This window comes from Anolis carolinensis, chromosome 3, assembly GCF_035594765.1.
Source record: "Anolis carolinensis isolate JA03-04 chromosome 3, rAnoCar3.1.pri, whole genome shotgun sequence".
Taxonomy (NCBI): domain Eukaryota; kingdom Metazoa; phylum Chordata; class Lepidosauria; order Squamata; family Dactyloidae; genus Anolis; species Anolis carolinensis.
The window spans coordinates 13914225-13939768 of NC_085843.1; the positions used below are offsets into that span (position 1 = coordinate 13914225).

The 25544-nt window shown below is 41.8% G+C and overlaps 1 protein-coding gene and 1 long non-coding RNA gene across 18 annotated transcripts in view; one reads left to right on the top strand and one right to left on the bottom strand.

Annotated features, from left to right (window-relative positions):
- The window catches only part of LOC134297975 (uncharacterized), a 37886-nt gene extending 19322 nt beyond the window's left edge, over window positions 1-18564 (top strand). For 2 of the 3 annotated variants that reach the window (XR_010004928.1, XR_010004927.1), the window contains one exon: window positions 13322-13363. This is a non-coding gene — a long non-coding RNA (uncharacterized LOC134297975). Of the gene's footprint in view, window positions 1-13321; window positions 13364-16533 lie in introns of those variants that run through there. The other variant, XR_010004929.1, reaches the window with a different exon arrangement.
- Window positions 1-25544, bottom strand: part of dlg2 (discs large MAGUK scaffold protein 2) — a 1295060-nt gene that overhangs the window by 877751 nt on the left and 391765 nt on the right. The window lies entirely within an intron of this gene.

The following is a 25544-nucleotide window of genomic DNA, read 5'->3' on the forward strand; positions in this document are numbered from 1 at the left end:
CTCCTCACCACAAAGTGGGCTACAACATTGCTAAAACACATGATCATTTAAAAACACTCCGTAAAATACACATATTAATAATAATAATAATAATAATAATAATAATAATAATAATAATAATAAAACTTTATTTATACCCCGCCACCATCTCCCCAATGGGGACTCGGGGCGGCTTACATGGGGCCACGCCCAAAACAATACAATGTAAACAGCATATAAAAGAACAGCACAACACAATACAATAAACAATACAGTAAATAATATCCATTACAAAATAAAACAAGGAGACAATAAAAACAAGGGCAGACCACATGAACATTAAGTTAAAACTCGGGGTGAGAGAGACATAAAAATAAAAACCACAGCGAACAGGGTCATAAGGGAGTGGGGTATTCTGGAGGATAGCTATTAGGGGGAGCAACGGAAAAGAAATATAAAATGGTTACTCTCCAAAAGCACAGCGAAAGAGCCATGTTTTCAAGTCTTTCTTGAAGGCTGCTAGTGTGGGGGGCTTGCCTAATCTCTGCGGGCAGAGAATTCCACAATCGGGGGGCCACAGCAGAAAAGGCCCTCTCCCTTGTTCCCACAAGGCGGGTCTGGGATATCAGGAGTGGGGACAGGAGAGCTTCCCCTGATGAGCGAAGGGATCGTGTAGGCTTGTGATAGGAGATACGGTCACGAAGGTAGGTGGGTCCCAAACCGTTTAGGGCTTTATATGTGATGGTATACACCTTGAATTGGGACCGGAAAATAAAAGGCAATATTACAACATATTTCCATACAATACATATTAAAATGAACAAAATAAAGAGTAGACATAGAATTGAAATTTAAAATGTGTCATTACAACTGTCTGGGTAGGCATGCTAGAAGAGACAGGTCTTCACTTGTGTCTTAAATTGCGACAGCTGATCTAGCTTTCGAAGCTCTACCGACAGTCTTCTTAGGCAATGATACTGAGTCAGTCTGCATTGGCCATCCTCTGAATATAATCATCAGTGCTTCTTCTGCTTTAAAATGAGGGGAATTAGCAATATTTTCCCACTGTGTCAGAAACTGAGTCCTTGTTTGTATCCATTGCCTACAACAGTTCCTTTCTGGAACCTCTCTAGAGAAGGACAACCAAACTAGTAAAAGGTCTGCAAGTCAATGAGGAGTGGCTTAGGGAACGGAGTCTGTTTAACCTTGAGCAGAGAAGGTTTAAATACTTGAAAGGACATAATATTGAAGATGAAGCCAACTTCTTTCTTTTGTGAAGCTCCAAAGCAGCCTCACATTTTGGTGCATATGTGAACAGCTGTATTGGTTCTTGGAGAAATATAAGAGATCGTCCTCCATTCCCCCTCCTTTCCTCAAGTTGGGATCTGAAAACATAGATGTTCCAGCAAGCATTTGAGAATGACTTGTCCCAAGATATAAGTGCCTAGCACCTAAGTTGCCAGATAGTACTCTGTTCTCTGCACCTTATCCATTTCTCCAACCCTATGGTACATTGTTTTGCACTATCCCATGCCCAATGCTTTTATAGCCTGGTCACGCTCATTTTTGAAATTTATGGTCATTGGTTTTGTTGAACACTGTCTGATGGAGACTCAATATTGCTGTTTTTTCTCTTATGTTTAATTGTTTTAATATGGATAGTTGTATTTTATGATGTTCTTATTTTATTTTAGTGCTGGTTTTGTTTTTAATGGATTGTTTGCTTTTATGTCTATATGACTTTATGTCCCATATGTAAGCTGCCCTGAATCCTTTCGGGGAGATGATGGAGGGGTATAAGAATAAAGTTGTTGTGGTTATTATTATTATTATTATTATTATTATTATTATTATTATTATGTTGTTGTTGTTGTTGTTGTTGTTGTTGTTGTTGTTGTTGTTGTATGGGGACATTTGCTGTCATCACTGTGGTGACAAAAAATGTAAATATCCAGTAGGGGCAAATTGGATTTGGTCCAACTGGATAGTCAGGACTTTACTCCCACCACTTCTGCAGTTCAGGCATGGAATGGTGAAAACAACATGGCAGAATATGAACCCCGGATTTTGTGGTTCATAGAGATGGACACTAAGACATGGAACATTGGGTTCAAACTAAAGGAAAAGAGGTGCCACCTGTTTTGGTTCAGTCTGATGATGATGAAAGGGGGTTTGGGGAACAGCAGTTCGTTTCAGGAAATGTGGAGCTGCAGTTTGTCACAGGGAATGTTGTTGACAGGTGGACAACAGGTCAAGGCAGGTGGATTCAGGAGCTGAGGATGGCTTGGGAAAACAGACGGAAGAGAATGTGGAAAGTTCTCAGTCGAGCAAAGATAAGGATGACCTTCTACAGGAGTCTGAAAATTGTCAACAAAGCTCGGATGGGATTGAGGGGGGTGAATGCTTGTTAGACAGAGATTCCAGATTAAAGTTGAGATCAGGCCTCTGTTGCAGTGTGAGAATTGCAGGCAGACGTGGAGAAACAAGAGTGCACAGGAATGTGTTTATGTCTTGCAAGGAGGGTTAAAAGAGATGTAATTTGGGAAAGATTCCAGTCAGAGCAACCTCACTTTTGGAGAATCAACTCTTGCCTTGTCTATGCCTAGAATCTGTGTTTGGATTACTTTTGAAGCTCATGTATTTATGTTACCTTGGATTTACTGTGCTATTTTTGGGATTTTGGACTAATATCTATGAAATCATTGAACTGTGTTTAAGGGTTGCACTTGCAATTGGTTTTTACTTATTATTCTGCTTTTTAATAAATTTTGCTATCTTTCTTCAATAATCTGAAAAGACTTAACCCTGCTGTGGTGGAGTTTGTGTGTTGGAGCAAGGTGAACCAGTGCTGAGGTGTGACACCACCTAAAATTTGGCAGGATATTATTATGACTATTACTATTAATAGTATTTATGTCCTGCATTATCTCTCTTAAAAGGAACCCAAAATGGCTGCCTTGGAGAGTGGTGGAATCTCTTTCTCTGGAGGTTTTTAGATGGCTATCTGTCAAGAGTGCTTTGATTATGAATAGCAAGGAGTAGAACTGGATGGCCCTTGGGGTCTCTTCCAACTCTATGATTCTATGATTTCCTAAGAAACTCATGAGGGACAGGCAATTCGAGGACTCCAGAGCCTGGCAGCTACGAGTTTATCCATGGACTACCACTTTCAGTATCACTGGCATACATCACCGGAATTTCTTGACAGTCCTCTACCAAATTCAAAAGTCAGATGGGATCTAGTGCATTCAGGATATTTATACCAGTTTAAATACAATTAAACTGCCAATAAAAATTTTAAAAGCATATTCAGTAATAAGCAACTAATAGGCAGTATAGCACATTATTCCATTTCCTCGTATACAATGCCCAAAGACCTATCAAAACAAAATGGTCGCTTTTGTATAAAACCCAGGATTTTTTTGTGGAAAAAAAGGTGGTGTATGTAAACATGCTTCCTGCAGATAGGCCTTAAAAGAGAAGCTGTCTTGTGCAAAGCAGGACACAGAAACAATTTAACAAAGTTATCTGTGTGGAACTTTGAGGGCTACCCAATTTATTGTGATTTGAATTTTCAATGAGCTTCCCCCCACCAGTAATTACACATTTCTGAAGGCTCTTCAAATGTTTAGTTATTCCCGAGCAGCCTGTGCTCCCCTGATTTTAATGAGAAAAGCATAAATATTCTTTTGCTTAAATATATTCAGCAAAACATAACTGCCTGATGCTATCTACAGCTCAAAAACATCCTTGCGCAGCTGCAGAATGAGGAAATATCAAACGTACCCAGTGTTTTGCATGCTAATAGCTGTGATTCTATTTGACCCTGGCAAAATATGAAGTTCCACCGGTGTCATACATGGAGGTCCCAAACTCTAAAGCACAACGAATCCCTCCTTGAGCTAAAAGGGAGGAAGCCAATGGAGGGCAGAACTTTGGAAGAACAACTTGTGAACTGAGCTTTGATTTGTATTTGATGTGGACTTTTTTAGGATTATAAAACTCATGTATTGCAATCATTCGAGAGTTGGGCATAGTAGTTATGTTGGGAAGCAGGCAATGAGGACATTGTCCTTGTGCCGTCCGCCGGACAGTAAGAAACTATAAAACTGAAACGTGCTGTCCTTTATCCGGGCGAACTGCAAATCCCTATAAGCTGTCCTATAGATATTGAACGACTGAGTCTGGATAACTTCAAAAAGGATGTTTATTCATACAAGGTTGTAAACCTGGCACAGATCTTAAAGTTGCAGAAAATGAAACAAATTTCTATAGGTTTTAGGTACAGAATTATCCCTGGTTCCAGAAAGCAAAGGTGATTATAAAACCACTATACCCTAATCACGCTGCCTATATTAGAAGGAGAAACTCTTTCCTTCCCTATCTTTACAGCAAAGATTAGTTCTAGAAGCGACAGAATAACCCTGCTCCTCCAACTAGATTTCCTATTCCAGATCAATATAATTCAATACTTATCTAATTTGGATAGGCTTAGATTGGCCTGGTTTTGAGGATGATTTGTCCCAGTTAGCCTTGCACAGCTCCAGCACGTTGGAAGACTATAGCCAGAATGAAGCTCCAAAATGGAGACTAGACCCTGGTAAAAAGGGCGGTCCTAAGATGTTGCATTCTTTGACCAATCACTGCAAAGAAAACTGCAGCCAGCTCTTGCAGATTCCAAGCCATTTTTCCTAGGCTTTTGCAGCCAGAGGCTCAAACAAAATGTAAAGGAGGGAAAACAAACAAACGACCAATAGGTAAGGCAAACCATCGTCCTGGGGGACGGAACACTCCCAGCGGGTATGGATACATTCCCAGGATATGGGAATTTACCAATCAAAAACATACAAACACCTTTGTATACACAACAATACAAACACTAGAACTTTAAACATCTCCAATAAGCAACACGAGGTCACTAATTGGTCTGTCCAAAATGGACACTTTGCCTCTGTTGCAAGTCTTTAATTGAACTTTCCTGACCTTACCGTCCGGGCAAGGAAAGGTCTTTAATACAATGCCCATGGGCCACGCATGGCGGGGCAAGTCTTTGTCCTTTAACAACACAACGTTGTTAACCTCAATGTTGTCCTGTGGGCTTTGCCAGATTCTTCTAGCTTGAAGCTGGCTTAAGTACTCAGCTTTCCACCTTTTCCAAAAGTGGTTGGCCAAGGACTGCACCTGTTTCCACAGGGCACGGTGAGTTCCGTCCGGAACTGGCAACATGACGTCCTTCCATCCTGGCACCTTTTGTGTCAAAATAAGTGCAGGAGTCAGTGGTTGTAAGTTCTCAGGGTCACTGGTAAGGGGAACCAGCGGCCGGTTGTTGATAATTGCGGTAACTTCCGCCATAAGTGTCACCAAAACATCATGCGTCAATGACCTATGACTCAAAAACATGGCATTAAGGATTTTGCGACTAATACCAATCATCCTCTCCCAAACACCACCCATATGGGAGGCGTGAGGAACATTGAAAGTCCACATAATTTGTTCAGTATTCGTAAAGTTCTGAACCTTTGGGTCTCTCCCAAACCTAGACACACAATTGAGTTCTTTGGTCGCACCTACAAAATTGGTGCCACAGTCCGACCGAATTGACTTAATTGGCCCTCTGAGGGCTATGAACCTTTTCAATGCGTTTAAAAATGATGAAGTGTCCATCCCTTCTATGACTTCTATATGGACAGCTCGTATTACTAAACAAGTAAACAAAACTGCCCACCTCTTGTTATTTACAACACCACCCCTGGTTTTCCTAGTGACAACCTCCCAAGGACCAAACACATCGATTCCCACATGGGAAAAGGGTGGGTCTGTCAAAGTCCTATCCTGAGGTAGTTCTGCCATCAACTGACTTTGACAGTTTTGCCTAAGGCGCCTGCATTTAACACATTTGAAAATACAACTGTTGACCAACCTTTTGGCATTAACTACCCACAGACCTTCATTTCTAAGGGCTGCCTCAGTTAGAGTTCTACCCTGATGATGGATCCTTTCATGGTGATGCCGAACGAGCAGCAATGCAGTGTGACTATTAGGGGGTATGATGATGGGGTTTTTTATGCACGCCTTGAGTTTAGCTTTGGCTAACCTTCCTCCAACTCTCAAAATACCCTCCTTGTCTAGAAATGGGTTTAACTCATTTAGAAGACTTTGATTAGGGATGTTGAGCCCTTGCTCTAGCCTAGCTATTTCCTGCTTGAAAGCAGATCTCTGCACTGACTTGAATATGACGCTCTTAGCCTTTATCATATCCTGGACCTGTAAAGGCTCACTATCTTTGCAAGCTAAACGATGTATAAGCCTAGCTACTGCTCTAAGAAGACTGTGCCACTCCGAAAAACATTCAAAACGGTGTGGTTCCAGGCAAGATCTTTGGCCCATCTTGATTTCTGTGGTTGATTTGCAGGCTTTCACCTCTGCACTTCGTGAGACTTGAGCATTCATAATGTCCGAAAACCTTTGCTCATCTTTCGAGAGCGCTGTGGCTTCGTCTCTCTCAGAGACTTTGAAGATGGAGGAATACTCTGGAGTTATTGCTTGGCAGTAGACTGAGATGTGACTTAGGCAACTGCGCACAAGTGTAGGACGTCCACCTTTAAGCACCTGTGCTTGATTGGAGTCCAACGACGATGGTGGGTGCATCTTGTTTATGCACACTGGGCCTGTAACTGTCCAGCCTAGTGGTAGCAGCTGAGCAATGGGCGCCCCTGGAGGTCCCTTAACTTGGTCGTTCACATAGAACAAGTTCGGACAGTCCGCACCAAGCAGAAGGGCAATGTCCACATCTGGACGGAAAGCAGGTATGGCATTCTTTAATCGTCGCAAATGTGGATGAGCCTCCACAACTTCTCTAGTTACAATTTGTTTTTTGTTCCGAGGGATGGAGGAACACTCAATCAGGTCTGGCAACTTGAACTGCCTCTTCTGGTCGCAAGAGGAAACAACAAAGCCGGATGCTATGCGACCCTGCAACTTCTTCTTTCCTGCACACGTAGTCATAGTGTAGTCAACCATCTTGGTTTTAAGGTCAAACATGCGGAAGAACTCTGGAGTAGCCAGGGAGGCGTCGCTCTGTGAATCCAGGGCCACATAGAGTCTCTTTCTAAGCCAAGGGCTCTTGGCTGGATATACATCCGCTAGGCAGATAGGATGACAAACTCTGTACTGGTGCGAGTCAGAACACAGCTCTGTACAGGCGACTGCTGAAACCTCCACCTGCATCTCTGGTACGACTGGCTTGTCGGTGTCTTCGACTGCTGACTTTTCTTTTGGTGAAACGTTCCCTTTGGGGTGGGAGATGACACTGGAGTTGTGCATTGCGGTGCAATGCTTGAGGCTGTTGCATTTCTCACACTTGACGTTTTCTTTGCAGTTGGACGCAAAGTGTGGAGTTGCTCCACAGCATCTAAAGCAGATTCCCTGCTTTTGAACTAGCTGTTGCTTTTCTTTGTATGACTTTCTACTAAACTCCCTGCAGTTGGCCAAGCTGTGAGGCTTTTGGTGGATAGGGCAAAGCAACTCTTTTACCTCCGACCTGGGTTCATCAGTCTTGTGTTGAGTTTCGACTGCCTTTACGCTGACAGGTCTATTGGCCTCTCTAGGTGGTTTCTTGTCCACTTCAGATGCCTTCCCTGGATGGGTCCCTTGGTATAAGGTGGGGAGGCCCGTCTGCGGATCATTCCTTTCTCTGGCTGCCCTGGTGATGAACTGGACCAAATCAGAAAATGGAGGGTATGCCTGGGAGTGGGCCTCCTTGTAGTTGAAGACCTCCTGTCCCCAGCGTTCTTGCAAAGTGAAGGGCAGCTTGGTCAAGATCTGCCTCTGGGACAGGTGCTGATCGAGGCACTTCAAACCGGGCAGTTCTGGATTCTCCTTGGCCGACTCTAATTCCGTAAGGAGATCGCTGAGGTCCCACAAGAGTTTGAAGTCTTTGAGTTTCAAAGCTGGGAACCTTTGGAGCTTGTCCATAAGAGATGCTTCAATCTCTGTGCTGGCCCCATACCTCTGCTGCAACCTGGCCCAGGCCTTTTCCAGGGCTTTGTCGGGATCGGCTACGTGGGCTGCGTAGATCTTCTTAACTTGTGAGGATGAGGCTGGGCCCAACCATGCAGCCAGAAGAGTCAGTTCTTCCTCAGGCAATAACTTTAAGTCTCTGATTGCTCTCTGGAAGGTGGCCTTCCAGAGAAGAAATTCCTCAGGCTTGTCCGAAAACTTTTCGACACCCTTGTCCTTAAGATCTCTTCTGGGGCTTCTGATGATGGAGACAAGCTGGGACTCTGGCGTCGAAGGGAACAATTGAGGAGTTTGCTGTTGTGGAGTGGACTCCCACCGTGCACCTTGCGTCAACCTTTGGCCTCTTGGAGGGATGACATCGACCACTGACGAATCGGTGGCTCCCTGTGCAGCTGTCTGTAAGGGCCAACTAGCACTTGGCCTTGAGGCCCTGATTGACTGACCTAGGGATTTAGCAGGAGGCACAGGTAGCTCGGGCAAGGGTGAGCTCCCCGCTATGACGCTCTGCTCTGCAGGAAACTCAAAAGTGACTTTGGGGCCCTGCTCTGGGTAAGGAGAGAAGTCTTCCTGTTCCTCATCCGAAAACTGGCTGTTTAAGCTATTAAGATGCACAAGCACCTTGGAAGAAGGGTCCTGCTTCGGCAACTGACTTACATTTTCTTCTGTGAGTGGCTCAATTAGGGCCTTGGCCAAAGTCTCAGCCCTTACCTTTTTGGCAGTAGCATCCATCCTTATTCTAAGCATTTCTATTTCACCTTGCCTTTGGGCCTGTTCCATTTGCATTTCGCTTTGTCTACGGGCCTGTTCTATTTGCATTTCGCTTTGTCTACGGGCCTGTTCTATTTGCATTTCGCTTTGTCTACGGGCCTGTTCTATTTGCAGTCGTTGCTCTTCTTCTTTAAAGGGAAGGGTGAGATCAGCTGCCTTAGCATCAGCCTCCGCCCCCGCTACCTTGCTCTTTAGCTCCAGACGTGCAGCCTCCTTAATGTGCAAGGCAGCTAGGGAAGAGATGGCACTCCCAGCAGCAGAAGACTTGCTAGAGTGGCTATGTTTAGATGATGCACACTCCCTTAGCTTAGATACCTGGCTAGAGCGGTTGGACTTAAGACTAAGTGCCACAGCAGGTGATTTTAAAAGATTGGTCTCATGGCTGCATAAGGAAGACTGATTTCCTTTTGGCTCAGACCTTAGATTAACAGGTGGAGAACTAAATTCCAAGGCATCTAGAATTGCCCTCACCTTATTTTCTTTCTCATTAGTGTCAGCTAAGACACTCACTATTTCTAACTCTGAATCCTTGGCGTTAATGCGCTCGAGGACCTGGACTATCTTAGACACCAAACCCCTCCAGAGACCGAAGGTCTCTTCAAGGTCGGTCTGTAATATGGATGGCACCCTTGTAATACCCAAGCTCTCAATTCTGTCCATCAATGTTACAATTCGGTCCCATGCCGAACCTAACCTCACATGGAGGAGCTCCTTTTCATCTATTAGATGGGCTAGCATCTTGGCTGAAGGGTGCTTTATCCTTTGGGGCCTTTCATTCCTACTTTCAGCCTCAGAAGGAGGTATACCATCTGCATCATCTTGAAATTGCATAGACATTATGTATTCTTAATAGCAAGTAAATTTACAACAAAGGCAAATGCAATATACCTGCAAGTAAATTTACAATAAAAGCAAATTCAATATATAATACAATTCACAGCACTTAACCATAGCAATATATATCACTAAGTAACTATACTTTACAAAGATTGTGACCTTTGGCGCCAAACTTTGGTAGGCAAGCTGCAAAATGCCAACTGACAGCAACTTGCCACTTGATACCTCCCTTGCCCGAGTGACGTAAACTGCCAAAATGGCGACTTCGCCAAATTTTCAAGCACCTTGTGCTCCGCGGCTCGAGGCCTGCCGCCGAAGGAGCACCGAGGCTGGCTTTGGAAAGGAGGAGAGAAAAGACGCCTCCTCCCCGCTGTGAAGGGAGGTCACCACCGCAGGACGATGAGGCAGGTCACCACCGCAGGACGATGAGGCAGGTCACCACCGCCAGGCGATGAGGCAGGTCACCACCGCAGGACGATGAGGCAGGTCACCACCGCCAGGCGATGAGGCAGGTCACCACCGCAGGACGATGAGGCAGGTCACCACCGCAGGACGATGAGGCAGGTCGAAGCCGGCCGAGTGCTCCGGCCGAACTCGCAGCAGCGTTGCCAGGCCTGTCCAGGTTCTAGCCTGGTTCTGGTGGGCTTCACGCCTCAGAGCCAGCCAAAGAACTGTCGCTGGTGCTCCGCGGCTCGAGGTCTACCGCCGAGGGAGCTCTGGACGTTGCTGGGAACTGCACAGCCTGTGCAAACCCAGAAAGCCACTGGGCCACGTGCGCACACGCGAACCAAATAGCAAGGAAATAGAGCCCCACTATTTGACTCCTTCAGGTCTGAGAGCGGGCTCCACTGCCTCAGACGCTGGTAGAGTCTTTAGGTATGCAGACTGAGCTCAGGCGGAAAAGCCGCGGCCTAAACTAAACTTCCTAAACTATAAAAAACTATAAGCCGTGCAGGCTAGCTCAAGCGGAAAAACCGCTGATCTCCCTCAAAACTGTGCCGTCCGCCGGACAGTAAAAAACTATAAAACTGAAACGTGCTGTCCTTTATCCGGGCGAACTGCAAATCCCTATAAGCTGTCCTATAGATATTGAACGACTGAGTCTGGATAACTTCAAAAAGGATGTTTATTCATACAAGGTTGTAAACCTGGCACAGATCTTAAAGTTGCAGAAAATGAAACAAATTTCTATAGGTTTTAGGTACAGAATTATCCCTGGTTCCAGAAAGCAAAGGTGATTATAAAACCACTATACCCTAATCACGCTGCCTATATTAGAAGGAGAAACTCTTTCCTTCCCTATCTTTACAGCAAAGATTAGTTCTAGAAGCGACAGAATAACCCTGCTCCTCCAACTAGATTTCCTATTCCAGATCAATATAATTCAATACTTATCTAATTTGGATAGGCTTAGATTGGCCTGGTTTTGAGGATGATTTGTCCCAGTTAGCCTTGCACAGCTCCAGCACGTTGGAAGACTATAGCCAGAATGAAGCTCCAAAATGGAGACTAGACCCTGGTAAAAAGGGCGGTCCTAAGATGTTGCATTCTTTGACCAATCACTGCAAAGAAAACTGCAGCCAGCTCTTGCAGATTCCAAGCCATTTTTCCTAGGCTTTTGCAGCCAGAGGCTCAAACAAAATGTAAAGGAGGGAAAACAAACAAACGACCAATAGGTAAGGCAAACCATCGTCCTGGGGGACGGAACAGTCCTTTCAAATCAGCATTCCACTATTCCACTAAAACTTCCTTAAATTCTCCAAACTTCTTAGCATTGCATAACATGAGACATTGAAAATTGTCCACACTAAAAAATCTTCAATTTCTTCTTATCATAATCCTCTGGTCATTGTGTCTCCTTCTTACCTAAATGCTCAATTGACATTTTCAAGAACACCAATGTTTGAAATTTGGAAAATGGCATAAAATTCTATTTAAGAAGCCAAATTTCTATGGGGAGGAGGGAATCCCTTCATTTTGCCCCCCCCCCCCCCCGCCCCTCGCCAGGTCTACACTCCTGCAGAAATATGATAGGACACCAATCTTTAAATATTTGAAGTCATCGTAGACTGAGCTTGTTTGCTGCTTATCTCGGGATAGGACTCATACAAGTGAATTCTAATTTCAGGAAACGCCATTACAACCCAATATTGGGAAAAATTTCCAGATTGTAAAAACTATCTGACTTAGGAGGTGGCGGACTCTTCCCAGTTGGAGGTGATTAAACAAAGATTGGATGGACAACTCCGACATTATGTTCCAAGGAGAGTGAGAGTGCCGAACCATGAAGGAATACAAAGAAAGGATTCCCTGAAATGCACAGGCAAGAGGCCACTATAGCTAGAAGTGTAATCCAATAATATGAACTATAAAACAGTCATTAAACCAAAATGTAATCCATGTTTTACCAACACACATACATTCATAGAAAGCACCTCTGTAGGAGAGTTCATGGAGGAGAGTTTATGTGAGTATGCATGCTCCAGTCTTCAATGCTTTTACTATACTTTGTAATTTGTAATTTTTATCCTGTACAAGTGTTTCTAGCCACTCATATGTATTCCCTGTAGGTCCACTCCATCATTGATAATGACACATTGAAATTATATACTCGAAGAACGAAATTGACTACTCTAGGTTCTCCATACCTGCATAACCACCACCTGAGGAAGACTACACAGTCGAAACCGGTCGTGGATGGTGACTAACCTTGGACTTGTTTAAAACATTGGATTTCATAAAAGGATTCACTTACTTGGACGTTTAAATTTGGACTGTGACTTATACAGTCCTCCATGTGGAACATGAACTCTGGTGGGCATTGGACTCACAAACTCTGAATATAGAGTTTTACTTTCTATGAATGTATGTGTGTTGGTAACACATGGATTATATTTTGGTTTAATGACTGTTTTATAGTTCATATTATTGGATTACACTTCTAGCTATAGTGGCCTCTTGCCTGAACCATGAAGGAAGACACATTCTAAAATATTTTCCAATGTCCATGCAATAGAAGGAAAATAAGAGCAGCCGTTTATAAGTGGGAGAGTCAAGAAAATATGGTTAAACATCTTGGTTGACAGGTGCTTATTTTTGAAACCTAAACTTTCATAGAATTATAGATTCATAGAGTTAGAAGTGACCACAAGAAGAGCCATCTAGTCCAGCCTTGCAGGAAAACACAATCAAAGCACTCCTGAGAGATGATCAACTGTCTTACACACTCCCAAATGGAATATTCCACTGTTGAACTCCTCTTACCATCAAGATGTCCTTCCTAATATTTAGGTGGAATATGTTTTCCTGGAATTTAAATTAATTGCTCCATGTCCTTTATAGAACAGCAGAAAACAAACTTGTTCCTTCCTCAATATGACATCCTTTCAAATGTTTAAATAAGGCTATCATGATCCTTCTTGATCTTCTCTTCTCCAAGCTAAACATACCCAGATGCCTTCCAGATCTTTTACCATTTTGGTTCCCCTTCTCTGGACACGTTTCAACTTGTCAATATCCTTCTTCAATTGTGGTGCCCAGAACTGGACAGTATCTAGGCAGAAAGAATGAACATTTGAAGTGTTGGTGGCCAAAGATCTTAACGCATAATGGCTGGTGATTTCTTTTGTTTCTTTGGTCTGTAGTGGGAAAAACAGGCATGGCTCAGAAAAATATCAAACCTATTTGGACTGTAAAAGCGTTTGCTTTTCATTTACAGAGAGAGGAGGAAGATCAGCTGTGAGAGATGATTCATTTGGGGGGGTGAGGGACAAACAAAGAAGAAATCACTGGAGTAGGTTTGCTCCACACGGAGAGAAGAAAGAGAGGAAAGCAGACAGCAGTGTCAACCCTTGCTTTTTCAAGGCTCTGCGTCACAAGAGACCAAAATAAGTAGCAACAAAAATAAAGGATTGGGCAAAGAGCTGTCGTAGGAGTGTTTTTGATACTGGCTTTTTAAAAAACCTGATTAGATCAGAAGCACAGGCTGGTTAACACTCTCCATGACGCTGGTGTGACTGAGGGCTTTTCTTGGTGAGTGCCTTCAAGTCAAAGGTTCATCCATTGACAGGTGGCATGTAGAAGAGAAAGTGACCTCCCCCCACAATACTCTGGACTGGAATGCCCCAATATTGGCACCAAAGGCATACAGAAAGGCAAGAAGGAGCAGAAGATTTCTTATAGCAGGCACATAAGCACAGGGTGAGAGCCTGATACTTCCCCCATTAGTGGGCAACTGAGAGGAGCTAAGTGACCATATTAGGACTCCATGAAACCTTGGAGACACCCCTCCATAAAAACATGAAGATGACAGAAGTCATTTCCTGCATTTCTTAGATTTTTTTAAAGGCTTCTAATCCTAAAATTAGGGGCCCCTGGTGGTGGCGCAGTGTGTTAAAGTGCTGAGCTGCTGAACTTGCAGACTGAAAGGTCCCAGGTTCAAATCCCGGGAGTGGAATGAGCGCCCGCTGTTAGCCCCAGCTCCTGCCAACCTAGCAGTTTGAAAACATGCCAATGTGAGTAGATCAATAGGTACCGCTCTGGCGGGAAGGTAACGGCGCTCCATGCAGTCATGCCAGCCACATGACCTTGGAGGTGTCTACGGACAATGCTGGCTCTTCGGCTTAGAAATGGAGATGAGCACCAACTCCCAGAGTCAGTCACGACTGGACTTAACGCCAGGGGAAAACCTTTAACTTTTTTTTCAATCCTAAAATGGTCCTGGGGGAAGCATGGTGAAAATTCCCCCTTTCCTGGGGGGGGGGGGGGGGGAAGGTGTGATAAAATATGCATACTGGGGGTTCCCGGATGCCATAAATGACCATGGGGGCTGTATACAACACAAGAGACTGCACACTACTGAATGGACCCAATTGGATCCTGCCCTAGATAGATAAATGATAGATAGAGGTAATATATATTGATAGAGACAGCAGAGAGAGGGAGGGAGATTGATAGAGATAGGAGAGAGAGAGAGAACTGTTTTGGAAGAACTCTCATCACGTGAAGAGTGGCGAGTCTGCATAAGGGAGCGTACTAGGCACACGGGCCCTTTCCATGTGATCAGGAACCAACACCAACTCAAAAGTCTCAAAGTCTTTGGTATGGAAGTGCTCCTGTTCCAATCCATTGTTTACCACAGTGGGATAAAGACAGAACAGAAGGGGCAGGGGTTAGCGTACATCCACTGTACTGTATTGATTAAGTAATCTTCTGAAACAGGTAAATATGGCTGTGTTCTTGTTGCATAACTTCAAGACATTTCTAACTTATGGCAACCCTGAAACAACCCTATCACAGGGTTTTCTGCGATTGACAATACGTGGCTCACCCAAAAGTAAATTTCTATGATGCAGCAGGGAAGCAAATCCTGGTCTCCAGAGTTGTAGTTGTGTGCTCAAACCACTACACAATGTTGGCTTTTTACATATATCCTTATATACATATACCTAAGCTATACATATACACACAATAAAGTGACTAAAACTAAATCTTCGATGTGTCAATATTTCTTTGTAAAATTACATGCCACTGACTGAACAGTTTCCAGTCTACATCTGATAGAGCAGTGGTTCTCAACTTGTGGGTCCCCAGATGTTTTGACCTTCACTCCCAGAAATCCTAACAGCTGGTAAACTGACTGGGATTTATGGGAGTTGTAGGCCAAAACACCTGGGGACCCACAGGTTGAGAACCACTGTGATAGAGGCTGCATCTAGAAATCTAGATGCTGCATCTAGAAATCCCCAAATGCTGCATCTAGAAATCTTAAAATAGTGGCAAATGTTAATCAATAATATTAACATAAGTTTGAATACTTTCTTTTCCCCTCAACATGCTATGCATGAAAATAAGAAATCATAGCTTTTATGTCTCACCTGTGCCTTTAACATGGCAAAAATTTCAAAAATCACGAGCAATTCCTTGCTGAAAGTCAAACTTTCTGATTACCTGTAATTACCTTATTACAATGTAGTAATTCCAGGCCCTTGTGAAATAACCATTCATTGTATTACTTCAGTCTTACGCAATACATGTGGATGTCATCCTTAAAAAGATGTGTCTATGGCAACATATTCCTATTACTGGGAGCCTTCAACACCCACGTTCAGTGCTGAATGTTCAAATTGAGGAGAAAAGTCACTCCCTCATTGTAAAATTGGAAGAAAGACTCGGGTTGTGATGTTCTCACACAATGCAAGTTGCAATTTGGGCAGACCAAATTATGGTGTACTATGAAAACTGCAAAATGCCTCCAGAAAAGAAGATTGGCACTGAAAATACTCACTGGGGCGTGTTTGCTTTGGTTACCTTGACCAAGAGGTTTCAGCACAGAATCACATGAGGACAAGAAGGACTCTAAAGCCCATTTTAAAGCAATGTGTGATAGTGGCCATTGCTGTGTCCTGTGACAGTGGGTGCATCTACACTGTAGAATTATTGCAGTGTGGCACCACTTTAGCTAGCATGGCTCAATGCAATGGAATAATGTGAACTGTAGTTTTACAGGGTCTTTAGCAGTCTCTGTCAAAGAGTGCCGGTGCCTCAACAAACTACAGCCAAACTGCATTAATTCAACAGTGTAAACACACCTAGTGAATTCTAATATAATGAAGCATATCACATATATTGAATCTCTACTAAAAAGCAATGAGGTGTTCACAAAGTAAAATACGGAAATACAGAAAAAAGGGTTTCTGGCAAATGAAAGGTTATGCACCATTTTTTACTGCATAATTTTTCCTCTGTGGAAAAAGAAAATACCCAGATGTTCCAAAATATTTCCTGGTGAGTTGGAAGTTGAGGATGGTGTGAATGATTATTTATACAGTCAATAACGATTAACCAATCTTTTCTTATTTATCCATTGCAGCAGTTAGTTGTATAAGAATGTTTTCCATTAGCTAAATATTCCAAATCCTTTTCTACAAGGAACTGCAATGGCACAATGGGTTAAACCCTTGTGCTTGCTGGACTGCTGATCTGAAGGTTGGGTTGATGACCTGAAGGTTGCCGGTTTGAATCCACGAGATGGGGTGAGCTCCCATCTGTCAGCTCTACCTTGAAAGAAGCCTCCCAGCAGGATGGCAACACATTTGGCGTCCCCTGGGCAACATCTCTGTAGACAGCCAATTCTCTCACACTAGAAGCGACTTGCAATATGATCTCAAGTTGCTTCTGACACGATAAAAAATCATTTACTACCAGTTATTCAGTTTCCACTGTTGAATTAACTGTCTACACTGTTGAATTAATGCAGTTTCACACTACTTTAACTACCATGTCTCAATGCAATTGAACAGTAGAAGCTGTAGCGGTCAGTCACCAGCACAAAGTGGCATAAAATACAAAAGACCTGTAAAACTATAACTTCTTTGGTTCCAAAGCATTGCACTAGGACAGTTAAATTGGTGTGAAACGGCATTAATATAATGTAGATGCACCCTACAAGTCTATACATCCCAATCTCTCTGATAATTGAATTATTCCTGCTAAGAAATGCCAACTTCATCTAAGAAGAAACCTTCTACACAAGGATTACTTCATACCCCCAGCACACTGCTTACTGACTCTTTTCCTTTCTTTTCTTATCTGCTGTTTGCTTGTGTCAAGCAAATAAATGTTGTAACTACCCAATGTATTTTTGCTCTGCTCATAATGAGCTAATAAAATGTTTTAAATAAAAAAAACAGATGTTCTGTACCTTTTTAAAACGATCAAATAAAGAAATCCAATTTTCCCTTGCCATTGTTACCTCTGGTTTTCTTCCTGTGACTTATAAACACGCCCCGAAAGGCAGAACAAAAATACTAAGGCAAACCCAGAGCAGCTTTGCAAGGGGAAAAAATCCATCTGCTGCAATGTAATTGCTACCTCTCAAAAGAGCTCTGTCTTAAAATTCATGAGAGCCCATCAGCATTTCATAAAGTAACCACATAAGGGAGCAGCTGGCATAATTTCTGTATTCTTGTGTCTGTTACGCTCCCTGGACAAGACTACATAATGTTCCTAGAATGAATCATACTGTAATATTTTATGTCCAGCGAAGCCAAAGGTCTCCACCTTCATTCACCAAATTGTGTGTCTTTGCAAGAAAGGAGTCATCCATCACTGAGGTTTATTGGATTTTAATGAACTACGTTTAGGTTTCTGCACATGATCCTGTTGTTCACTGTAAAGTAATGAAGAAATATGCCCCCATCCGAAGGATCTGAGAAGACTGTTAGGACAACGGTACCAGCTAGCAAGTTTGCCTGTATTCCAAAATGATATGTCAATTGTGATTGTTTTAACATGTTGGGTGCATCTACACTGTAGAAAGAATGTAGTTTGTCACTCCTTGAGCTGCCATCTCTCAATGCTATGAAACCAAACGTCAAAGTTTAATTTATCTTAACTTTTGCAGAATGACCAAAATCATTTGTATTCTATTAAAGTGCATAATAAAGACATTGAAATCAAGATTTTGCATACCTAGGGTCAGTCACTAATCCAAATGAAGAGCACTCTGCACTGTAGAATTAATCCTGGCATTTGTAGTTTGGTGTGGCACCATCACACTTTTGCAGAAAAGATAAAGACCTTGCAAAATTACAACTCCCATCATTCCAGAGCACTGAGTCATGGCAGTTAAAGTGGTGTGAAAATTACACTAATTACTGTATATTCTCAAGTATAAGCCTAGTTTTTCAACCCTTTATAAAAGACTGAAAAAGCCCCCCACGGCTTATACTTGGGTGAAGGTCCTGGTTGGCTTATATTTGAGTCAGCTTATACTTGAGTATATATGGTACATTTATTATTTTTCTCTATTATTATTGGTATTAATACATTCATTATTTCAATCTGATCATATTATTATTATTATATTTATTTTACTCTATTTATTACTACATGTATTATTTTCCTGTATTTATTATTATTATTATTATTATTATTATTATTATTACATGTATTATTTTACTCTATTTTACGGGGGCTGTGGCGCAGACGGGAGAGCAATGAATCACTGACCAGGAGGTCATAAGTTCGAGGCCCGCTCGGAGCTATGTTATTTGTCTTTGTCTTTGTCTTTGTCCTATGTTAAAAAGGCATTGAATGTTTGCCTATATGTGTAATGTGATCCGCCCTGAGTCCCCTTCGGGGTGAGAAGGGCAGAATATAAATGCTGTAAATAAATAAATAAATAATAAATATTTTACCCTATTAAAAGGATACATAAGCACATTTACATTGAAGAAGATCCAAATCCTATTTCTGATTGGTAAGTGTAGATATGAAAGCTGTACAGGGAAGAAAGCTGAGAGGAACAAAAGCAATGCATTTGAAATGTGGTGCTGGAGGAGAGTTCTACGGATACCATGGATTGCTAAAAATACAAATGACTAGAAACCAAGATGATACAATTGAGGCTATTGTATTTTGAATGCATCATGAGATGACATGATATTTAAAATGTGACTCATTAAAAAAGATGACAATGCTTGGCAAAGCAGAAAACACCAAGAAAAGAGAGAGAGCATATTACCGGTGATTTGATTCAACAAACAAAACCACAGCCCTGAGTATGCAAAACCTGAGCAAAGCGGTTGATGGCCAAAGTCTGGGAGGTCTTCCATTCGTAAGGTCACCATAGGTCAATGTTGACCTGATGGCAAATAATAACAAGCTTCACATTTTTCTGATATTTCCCCACGATGCCATTAAAATGCTTCCCCGCTTAAGCAGTACCTATTTATCTACTCATAGCCGTTTTCAATCTGGTAGGTGGCCGGTGAGCTGGGCTGAAGGTCAGGCATTCACCCCCCCCCCCCCCCCCCGACCAGGGCTTCTAACTGCCAACCCTTCAATTGGCAAGATTTATTGCAGCTGGTGGTTAAACTGCTGTGCTAAAGCCCGGCCAATACTATGCCATTGTATACAGCAGGGCTTGAGCATCCATGGGGAACCTAGAAACAAACCATAGTGAATACCAAGGGTCCACTTGATCACAAAAGCAAGTTGTATTTTGTCAGCTTCATAAAAAAAAACATCAAAATAGAAAGATGTAAATCCACCGGGACTAGCATTTGCTTTGCCCAACCCCATGCCCTTAAGGAATTCAGTTCCCAGAATTATAAATATTTCCCATCCTTATTGTAAGAGGTTTGGCATTCGCTAATCGTGAATCTTCATATCTATAAATATAAACTGAATATCAACCTTGATAACTGTCAGCTGATAGGACGCCTTTTCCAAAATGTCCCAGAAACATCATTCTAGGAAATTTGGGGAAAAACAAAATGGTAGACACCACCATAAATATATTTATCTTACAGTTGGAACTTTTATGTTTCCTTAGAGAATTTCCAGAGAAATATCTGAAGCATAATGCTCTAGTTGACAGTGACCCAATCGATCAAGCTTTTAAAAATTATGTAATACTCCATAAGCCTAGGCCTGTTTGGCACTTCCTGTCATCCATCTGTTGACAACTTCATTTACCAACCACAGGAATTCAGAATATACAACAAACCACTGACTTAGCATTCTTTGAGAAAACAAGACTTTAAAAAAGGCCTAAACTCTGAAACAATTCCATGTAGACCTGGAATTGTTGTCCCATCGTGATCAGTTTGAATACTCTTTAGATCATGGAATATCCTCTTGACATTCACACTGACCAAAATGATAACGTTATTTGTAATTTTTCTACCACTCTCCTGAAGCTAGCAAAAGGGTAGAGGAAATCTTTGTTCTGACAAGGTATATGCTGAGTCACCTCTTGGTATTCTGTGTGTAACCTGAAATAGATTAACCTTGAGAGGAAACTACTAAACAGATGGCTAGATGAGAAAAGAAAATAGGGAAAGGACCAGAAGGAAGATACATCTGAATGCATAAAAAGGATGACATTTCAGAGGCTTGCAAGTCATTTGGCAAAACAGGGCTCTCACCTGAAAATCTTTTTAAAAGAGAAAGGGAGATGGAAAAGGATCCCTATAAACTAATCAAATGAGACAAGATGTCTATTGACCCTCATAATTCATTTTAGATAATCAGTTCTAAGCACCATCATGCATTAACCAAGGCTGTGGTTCACCTGAAATTACCTTTCACAGCTGTGATTGACATTAATGGCAACTAATGAATATAATGTCTTTTTCTAAAGCCATCCATGCTTTTGTTACTTTCCCCTAGCCACCAGAACTCACCTGCCTATCTAACAAAATCAGACTCTAAGGCCCCTTCTACACTGCCTTATAATTCAGATTATCAAAACAGATAATCCATAGTATCTGCTTTGAACTGGATTATATGAATCTACACTGCTATATCATCCACTTCAAAAGGGGCCTAAGACTTGTGAAAACGAGGCTGGTTATATTTCTTCACATTCATTTGTGGCTATGAAAAATATTCACCATTTTCAATAAACCTGTATTTCAACCTTTGTTCTAGGTTGAAATACAAGTTTACTGGAAATCAGGGTTCCCCAACAGGAAGAATAACAGAATGTGGACATTTGGGGCCATTTTCTCCTGGTATCATACATCCCCAAATGCTGGACAGGAATTGCTCACTGGGGGGAAAAAACATATTTTCTGTACCCAAAAGCATCCATATTTTTCTGTTCAGAAGATATACTTCTTGCACATAATATTTTTTTTGACAGAAACTTTATTTTCTGTACAAGAGAGCATACATTTTTCTCTGCAGAACAATTCATTCAGAATAATTCATTCAGAACATTTGTATATGGAAACAATATTCCAGACGTATATTTGTTTCTTCTACTCTAATTGGGACTAATAATAAGATCTATTTCCATTCGGGAAGGGCTTTAGCACAGCTGGTAAATCACCAGCAGTAATAAGATCTACCAAGTTCGAAGCCCAGTCGGGGTGAGCACCCGACTGTCAAGCCCAGCTCACTGTTTACCTATACAGTTCGAAAACAGCTTAGAGCTGTAAGTAGAGAGATTAGATACTGCTAATTAAGCAGAGGAGTTATTTTACGACACCATAAAAAAAAGAAAAAGACCAGAAATGCACTCAAAAAGAAGGAAGAAGTCCTGATGGCTCTTCGTCATAGGGAATGGAGCAACAGCACCCCACTGTGGCTGAATCCAAACACAACCTCCAAGGCACTGAAGCTGGACCTCAAGACATCACGCCTACTTTCTGTCTGCTCTGTCTGCTCTGTCTGTCCAAACAGCATTGAATGTTTGCCGTATATGTGTACTGTAATCCGCACTGATGGGATAGAATATAAATAAAGTGTTGTTTTGTTGTTGTTGTTGTTGTTATTTATCTCACAACAGAAAAAACTGCTGTGAATGAAACATTTTGGTCTTTCATGTTAAGATGAAACAGTCCCAATTAACCCCCATATATCCCTATTAATTAACAATAACCCAGCAAAAATACCCAATTGTCCTATTTACAAAATACTCCTTCCTCCTGGTTCCTACTTCTAGTAAAGAACTGCTTTTGCATTTTGGGACTTGCTTTATTATTATTTGGGACTTCTTTTATTATTCCATTATGCAATGGGCAATGTACAGGATTTTTTCCCTACAGTCCTAAGAAATACATAGGTACATTAGAGGTAGAGACAAACAGACGATCCTAAATTGTGTGGCTACACAGCTGAAACTCTTTGGGATAATCCCAACTAGAATAGCCCCCTTTGATTAATTGTTGAATGAGTTAACACAGGTCAATCCAGTTGATGCAATTCATCTAATTGGGACTAACAATAAGATCTATGCCCATATACTGCTCCATACCAGCCAGTCCTGTATGAAATTAAGAAAGAAAGCATATCCATTTCCATATTGCCAGTAGGCTCTTTTCTCGCTCCCAACCTACTCCTTCTATACTAACCAGGGGAACAGCCTAAGCTACCATTTATGTTCTGTCTATAAAATCTTCTGCCAACCTTATTTCTATCATGGGGTATCTAAACAGTTTCCAGCATCCTTGGTGTTTCGCATTTTGTGAACCAGTCCCATATGGCAACAAAACTCAAGATGGCCATTAAGCAGATGGCTGGATGTGTGATGAAACTTAGAAGGCTCGGTTTCCTCTATTGCTTGCAAAATTCTTCTGCCAATAATTTTTTTTTATAAAACATTATCAGCAGTTCCAAGTCCTAAGGGATTACTATGTCTGCAAATTAAATCCAATGTGGACAAACAAGGAGGGAGGTTGTAACTGTTCTGTCATTTTCCATTACAGTCAATGAGAGACATGAACCTTTTAGATTTGGAAATCTCAATTATGGTTCAATTGGACCCATGTCAAACTAGATAACCTTCCATGGCTGCACCAAACTCTTTTCTGAGCCACTAAATCCTAGGGGGTTTTTTTCTTTCATATTTTTACTCATGTCCTGTAAGGCAACATTGTAATATGATTTGAACTTTGTCTAAAATTCTTGTGAGTACCTCAGATTCAACAAGAACAGATCCAAAATTATTCCAGCATGTGGCCACTTTTATTAATAGTATCTCACCAAGCAAGCAGCTGGATTCTTACAGCAGAGAAGATTTATCTTTATTTAGCAAACAATATTATGGACCTGTGTGAGAAGGGGAACATGTCTCTTTGTCTAGTTCTGAATATGATGAGTTTGAAATATCATTTTCTGGGTTTCTTTGATCTGGGCCTTCCTTTTTATGAAGAGGTTTCATTATGGATACAGTTTTGATTTGATAAGGTCTTTACTGCAACCCATTTCCTTTAGAAAACATCCTCAAGTAGGTTCTTATTGTCCTCTCTGGCTACAAAAAAACATGCAATTGTGAGGCTGTTGAGGTAAGTAATGCATTTTATGCTGTTGAGCATTATGCTTAAAATCAATATGTTCAGGGAGACTGAATTTTTATCAAAGAATGCAAAGGAAGAAGAGTGCGGAGCTTTGGCATAGAGTGCTACCAGTATGCAGATGATACCCAGCTACTCTTGCGTCTCGAACCTGGGACAACCATGATTCCTGAGAACTTTAAGCTGTGTTTGGAAGCAGTGATGAGTTGGCTGCGAGCGAGTAGACTATATTCACGAAAACTGAGATACTCTGGCCCTGCCAGCCACCAGAGTTAATCCAGTCACTGCCTGATCTTGATGGGGAAGTTCTGGTTCTGTCTGCTACTGTTAAAAGCCTTGGGGTTGTGTTGGACTCATCACTGACAATGGAGGCCCAGATCACTGCCATAAGTAAGCAGGCCTTTTTTAATCTTTGCCAGGCAAGGAAATTGGCATCCTACCTTTCGACAGAAGCATTGGCAACGGTAATCCATGCAACAGTCACCACTAGGCTGGATTATTGTAACGCCTTATACGCCAGCCTTCCGAAGACAAAAACCCATAAGATCCAAATGGTCCAAAATGCAGCGGCCAGGCTGCTAGAGGGATCATCTATAAGATCCCATATTACACCGATTCTGAAACAACTGCATTGGCTACCAATAGAACATCGGATCTCTTACAAGATACTGGTCCTGACATTTAGAGCTCGAAATGGCCAAGGACCATTATATCTTAGGGACCGCCTCATTCCTTTCTTCCATCAGTGGTCACCTCGATCCTCCTAGGAGGTACACCTGGAAGCTACAAGGCGTAGATCCTTTTTGATCTATGCTCCAATTCTGTGGAACTCATTGCCTCCATATGTTAGAGCAATATCGGAGTTGCGACCTTTTGGAAAAGCGTTCAAGACTTGGCTGTTTGGTTGTGCATTTAAGTAAATCAGATCTAATTTGCCAAATAGTGACTGTTGAATGTTTTTAGGTTGAATGTTCTTATGTTGAATGTTTTTATGTTGAATGTTTTTATATTGTGAAATGATATTTTAAATTGTAAGTCGCTCGGAGCACTCTGGTGGAGAGCGACTAATTAAGAAATAAAGTGAAGTGAAGTGAAGTGAAGTGTCCAAGTCATAAACACCCAAGGCCTTCCACACAATGGATCTAAATCATAAATGGACTCCAGTTACCAGAATCCCTCCTCCTTCTCTTTGGTCATGCAAATGCCTTGCTGATGTTATCAAAGGTGTCCATTGATGGTCAGCAAACCCCTGGAACACTGTGGCTGGCTGTTTCAGAGACACCCACAACAAGCCAAGTGACTGTCCATCTGGAATGAACCCGTTTTAGTCCAACTGGACAGTCTGGATTTTACTTCTACTATTGTTATAACTGGGAGTCGAAGTATCTGAAGAGCTGCATGGAATATGGAGCATAAATACTATATGTGTAGATGGTTGTCACAATGACTGATAGTAGCTCTTCAGAGCAAGCATCCTTCCTAGCTGTACTTGGAGATGGTAGGGTTTGAGCCTGGGAACGTCTATATACAAACCAAGTTTCACTACCACTTTACTACAGATTATCCTCTGAGAATCTTACAGTGCTCTCCAATACTAACCAAGATCCATATTTCAGCAATGCTATTAACAAAGATCGCAATAACAATGATTAAAAATATAGCCCACTTGTTACAGGAGATAAAGGATGGGAGATGGCAACATCCCAAACAAGTGTGTTTTAATGCTGCGCTATTAGAAAGTCTTATAAAAGTCTGAGGATTCTGCCACTCATTAGTGTATGGACAAACTGGTGTGACAAGCTAAGTTTGGGAAGCATGGGAGAAACAGAAGAAAATAGCAGAGATCTTCATCTGAAGAACAAATATCCTGCTCTTTTTTCTCTGTCTCTCTGTCTCTGTGTCTGTCTGTCTGTCTGTCTGTCTGTCTGTCTGTCTGTCTGTCTCTCTATCTATCTATCTATCTATCTATCTATCTATCTATCTATCTATCTATCTATATATGAGATAGAGAAACAACTAAATTTACTTCCAGATGGGTAAAACCTCACTGCACCACTAGCCTCAAGGAAGCATGTAAAGCAAGCAAGAAAACCAGGGGCTATTGTCAAATTTCACCGGCAGAATGCCACAAGA